Source organism: Symphalangus syndactylus, chromosome 5 (genome assembly GCF_028878055.3).
Source record: "Symphalangus syndactylus isolate Jambi chromosome 5, NHGRI_mSymSyn1-v2.1_pri, whole genome shotgun sequence".
Lineage (NCBI taxonomy): Eukaryota > Metazoa > Chordata > Mammalia > Primates > Hylobatidae > Symphalangus > Symphalangus syndactylus.
The window spans coordinates 103,994,715-104,000,531 of NC_072427.2; the positions used below are offsets into that span (position 1 = coordinate 103,994,715).

At 45.3% G+C, this 5,817-nt stretch overlaps 1 non-coding gene across 1 annotated transcript; it reads right to left on the reverse strand.

The window, feature by feature from the left end:
- Positions 1 to 4,352: 4,352 nt before the first annotated feature.
- On the reverse strand, positions 4,353 to 4,459 carry LOC129483594 (U6 spliceosomal RNA). The gene has a single exon (XR_008658117.2). It is a non-coding gene; the product is annotated as a U6 spliceosomal RNA (small nuclear RNA).
- Between the last annotated feature and the right edge of the window lie 1,358 nt (positions 4,460 to 5,817).

Here is a 5,817-nt window from a genome sequence, read left to right on the forward strand (position 1 = left end):
GATTGGCCAATCCTTTGTCACGTGATCCTCCACAAGCAATGCAAGCCCTTTCTTGCTTATTAGAATCTGGAATCCTAGCATCAGGTCTAATAAATCAAATCCAGCTTTGCTACCACTTACACGGCAAGTGGTTGCTCGTTTTCCCATCGTCCTTTCTCCCCCAGAGTGAGTAACTTCCACTGTCAGAAAATAAGAAAAGATCAGCTCCACACAAATGAAAGCAAGCAGGCAGACTGGATTGCTAAAAGACTGGCATGAGAATACACAGAAAAAAGAAACAGACACCTCTGGAAGCTGATGCTCACACGGATTCACCAGGAAATTCATGCCAGACCAATTTCTATTAGATAAATGTGGCTGACATGGAATTTTTGGACTTTAGCAGAGCATATGACTAACACTCTCATGATACTTTTCTGGAAAAGCTATATTGGGTTAAATAAGAACATAATTCTATATAATCATATACAGCTGCCTTAAGATTGAATATATTATAGTTATGTTTGGATTCTGAAAGGAATGTTCTGTAGAAATCATCCAACGTTTGCAGCCTCATCACTACCACCTAGACCCGCGTGGTCCACCGCGCGTGTGCTTACCGAGCACTTGAAATGTGTCTGCTCTGAACTGGGATGTGCTTGAAGTGTAAAATGCACACCAAACTTGGAAGACTAACTATAAAAAAACAAGGATGTCAAATAGCTCAGTAATGTTTATACCGATTGCACGTTGAAATGATATTTGGGCCTGGGTGTGGTGGCTCATTTGTGTATTCCCAACACTTTGGGAGGCTGAGGTTGGGGGACTGCTTGAGGCCAGGAGTTTGAGACCAGCCTGGTCGACAAAGCAAGATGCTGTCTCTATATTTTTTTTTTTAAGAAATTTGCAAAAACAATAAAAAAAGAAATAATATTTTGCATACATTGGATAACCAAATATACTATTAAACTAAGTTTATTTGTTTCTTTTCTAGTAAGGTCAATAAAAGATTTAAATTATCTGTACTATATTTATGTTGATTGTGTTGACTTACACCAGCATGGCAAATCTCCATGTGCCCTTTACCCAATTTGTATTTGTCACCCAAGAAGCCCTAGATTCCCAGCCCATCTCTCATTGCTCATCAGCCTTGAACACTTTACAATCTCATCCCGTCCCCAATCCCTGTACAAATCCTGAGTGCCTTTCTTTGCACCTGTGGAACCCATGGTCCATCAGTAACACAGTTCCCCATCCTTCATCTCTACTCTGCACATTTCCTCCACATTCTTACTCTAACTCAGTGGTTCTTAAACACATATCTGGCCTGTAATCCCAGCACTTTGGGAGGTCGAGGAGGGTGGATCATTTGAGGTCAGGAGTTCAAGACCAGCCAGGCCAACACAGTGAAACCCCATCTCTACTAAAAATACAAAAAAAAAAAAAACCAGAACAAAAAAAATTAGCCAGGTGGTAGTGGCATGCATCTGTAATCCCAGCTACTCAGGAGACTGAGGCAGGAGAATCGCTTGAGCCTGGGAGGCAGAGGTTGCAGTAAGCCAAGACGGCGCCACTGCACTCCAATCTGAGCAACAGAGTGAGACCCTGTCTCTCAAAAAAAAAAAAAACCATATCTGTGTTAGAATCACCTTGGGAGTTTTAAATAGATTGTTCATTGCTCAGGCCCCATTTTCAGAATGTTCAATCAGATCCTTTGGCTACAAGGATGAGGCTTCTGATTTTTTTTTTTTTTTTTTAATAACTCACCCAGGTGATTCTAACATGCAGCCAGGATAGAGAACCACGCATTTGACTAGTCCCAGCTTTCTATCTACTCTAACAGTGCGTTCATGACAGTGAACATAAGTTGGAAAAAACTACACAGCATGCTGATTGGTCTCCCTAAATTAGAGATCACTAACCTAAAGTGGATATTTTAAAAATTATTTTTAGAGACAGGGGCTGGCTCTGGAGTGTGGTGGCCCATCATAGCTCACTGCAACCTCAAATTCCTGGGTTCCAGGGCTCCTCTGGCCTCAGCCCCCCAAGTAGGTAGCACTACAGATGAGCACCACAGATATGGTTTGGTTCTGTGTCCCCACCCAAATCTCATCTTGCAGCTTCCATAATTCACACGTTGTGGAAGGGACCAGTGGGAAATGATTGAATTATGGGGGTGAATCTTTCCTGTGCTGTTCTCATGATAATGAATAAGTCTCATGAGATCTGATGGCTTAAAAAAAAAAAATGGGAGTTTGTCTGCACAAGCTCTCTCTTTGCCTGCTGCCGTCCACATAAGATGTGACTTGCTCTTCCTTGCCCTCTGCCAGGATTGTGAGGCCTCCCCAGGCACGTGGAACTGTAAGTTGATTAAACCTCTTTCTTTCGTTAATTGCCCACTCTCGGGTATGTCTTTTAACAACAGCATGAAAACGGACTAATACAACTACCATACTTGACTTTTTTTTTTTTTTTTTTGAGACAGAGTCTCGCCCTGTCCCCCAGGCTGGAGTGCAGTGGCACGATCTCGGCTCACTGCAAGCTCCGCCTCCCGGGTTCACGCCATTATCCTGCCTCAGCCTCCTGAGTAGCTGGGACTACAGGTGCCCGCCACCACGCCCAGCTAATTTTTTTGTATTTTTAGTAGAGATGGGGTTTCACCATGTTAGCCAGGATGGTCTCAATCTCCTAACCTTGTGATCCGCCCACCTCGGGCTCCCAAAGTGCTGGGATTACAAGCATGAGCCACCACACCTGGCCACACCTGACCAACTTTTAAAATTCTTTTTTGTTGGGATGGGGTCTCAATACATTGTCCAGGATGATCTTGAACTGGCCTCAAGCGATTCTTGCACCTCAGTCTCCCAAAGTGTTGGGAATACAGATGAGGCCAGGTGCAGTGGCTTACGCCCAGCACTTTGGGAGGCCGAGGCAGGCAGATTGCTTAAGTCTAGGAGTTTGAGACCAGTCTGGGCAACATGGTGAAACCCTGTCTCTACAAAATGTACAAAAATTAGTCGGGTGTAGTGGAAGCTGATGTGGGAGGATCACTTGAGTCAAGGATGTTGAGGCTGGAGTGAGCCGAGATCGCTCCACCACCCTCCAGTCTGGGTTATAGCACAAGACCCTGTCTCAAAGCTTTTAAAAAAGGGATGACAGGTGTGAGCCACTGTGTTGGCCTGAAGTGGATCTTGTCCTGAAGTTGTCCTGCAATTCTGCCATTTTCCCTGTGTCCCCTCACTCTATCTCCTAGAGATATAGTCTGCACCTTTTCCTCAAAGCTCCAGGTCCTTCTCCTAAGTAGCCTTTAGTGAGAAACAGAAGAAATCAGGAAACACTTTCCACAAGCTCCCCCCAACCACATCTACTCACCTCTCTGCACGAGTGCTCATACGTATGTCTGCCTTCCCTCATTTCTCAGCTCAGGCCGGCTCAGCAGATCTTTCTGTAATGACCAAAATATTCTTTGTTGGTGCTGTCTAGTACTGTAGTCGCCAACCATATGCAGCTATTGAACACTTGAAATATGGCTAGCACAACTGATTTTTTTTTTCTTTTTTTTTAGGATGGAGTCCTGCTCTGTCCTCCAGACTGGAGTGCAGTGGCATGATCTCAGCTCACTGCAACCTCCACCTCCCGGGTTCAAGTGATTCTCCTGCCTCAGCCTCCGGAGTAGCTGGGACTACAGGCGCATGCCACCACATCCAGCTAATTTTTGTATTTTTAGTACAGATGGGGTTTTGCCATGTTGGCCAGGCTGGTCTTGACCTCCTGACATCACGTGATCTGCCCACCTTGACCTTCCAAAGTGCTGGGATTACAGGCATGAGCCACCTAGCCCGGCCAGAAAAAATTTTACTTGTCTTCATTTTAAATTAATTTACATTTGAATAGCTACATGTGGCTGTCTATAAGGTAATATAGCTAGAGATGTTAGTCCCATCTAAGACCAACTCCTGTGCTTGTATTCTGTGTGCCATTCTCTCTTATACTCTAGGACATTGTTCCAACAATTGTTCCCTGTCCTGCTTTGTTCATTTTCCTTTGTTACAGAATCATTCCCCTCTGCATACAAATATATTGTCACTTATTCAATTTAAAAAAGCCTCTTTGCCAGGTGCGGCAGCTCATACCTGTAATCCAAGTACTTTGGGAGGCCAAGGCAGGAGGATCGCTTGAGCCCAGGGGTTCAAGACCAGCTGGACGATACCCACTCCCAAGCTGGAGTGCAGTGGTGCAATCACGGCTCACTGCAGCCTCCACCTTCTGGGCTCAGGTGATTCTCCCGCCTCAGCCTCCCAAGTAGCTGGGACCACAGGTACACACCACCACACCTGGCTAATTTTTGCATTTTTTTTCCTATGTGCTTCTACGAATACATGAAATGTTTTACGAATGTGTGTGTCATTCTTGCACAGGGGCTGTGCTAAACTTCTCCGTATCATTCCAATTTTAGTATAGGTGCTGCTGAAGCGAGCACTAATCTTTGTATTGTTTTGTATAGATGGGGCTTCACTATGTTGCCCAGACTGGTATTGAACTCCTAGGCTCAAGCTCATAAAAAAATTAGCTGGGTGTGGTGCATGTGCCTGTAGTTCCAGCTACTCGGAAGGCTGAAGTGGAAGGATCGCTTGAGTGAAGGAGATTGAGGTTGCAGTGAGCTGTGATCCCACCACTGCACTCCAGCCTGGGTGACAGAGTGAGCTCCGTCTCAAAAAATAACAATAAAATTGCCTTCTCTTGGTATTTCGCTTTAGCTACCTTCAGCTTTTTGCTCCCTTCAGGGCAAAAGTCTTCCCAAAGAATATTTTAATCATTGCTGACTCAAATTTCTTTCCCCTACTCTCTCTTGAGCCCACTCAAATCATACTTCTGTCGCCACCATTCTGAACTGGCTCTTGTCAGTGTCAGCAATGACCTCTCTATCAGTAAATACAATGCAGTCCTTACCTTATTTGACACACAGTATCTGCAGCATCAACCCAGTAATCATTCTGTCCTCACAAAACACATTCTTGACTTGGCTCCTTGGAAACCACCCTCTTTCTCTTCCTACTCCACTTGCTGCCCCTCCTCTGCTTGCTTCTCTGGTTCTTGCTCATCTTAACAACCTCAATATTTCTAAGTACACTAGGGCTTAATCCCAAATCCTTTACTGTTGGGGGGGCCAGGGGGACTGGGTCTCACTCTGTGGCCCAGACAGGAGTGCAGTAGTGCCATCTCAGCTCACTGCAACCTCTGCCTCCCAGGTTCAAGTCATTCTCATGCCTCAACGTCCTGAGTAGCTGGGATTACAATGCCTGCCACCACGCCTGGCTAATTTTTGTATTTTTGGTAGAGACAGGGTTTTGCCATCTTGGCAAGGCTGCTCTTGAACTCCCGGCCTCAAGTGATCCACTCACCTCGGCTTCTCAACGTGCTGGGATTACAGGCATGAGCCACAATCCCCAGCCTCCAAATTCTTCTTTTTGTCCTCATTTCACCCCAAGTGATCTCACTCAGTACCATCTGTGTCTTTACCCTGACCACTCCTCTGAATTCTAAATTCATGCATCCAACAGCCTCGCTGGCATTTCAAACTCAAAGATGAGTAGGCATCTTAATCTTAATGTGTCCATACTGAACTCTTGGTCCTCCCCCTTAAAACCCACTGCTCCATCAGGAAGAATAGCTAATGGACGCAGGGCTTAATACTTATGTGATGGGTTGATCTGTGCAGCAAACACCATGGCACACGTTTACCTATGTAACAAATCTGCACATCCTCCCCATGTACCCCTGAACTTAAAAGTTGAAGAAGGAAAAAAAAGCCCGCTGCTCCTACAATTCTTTCCACCT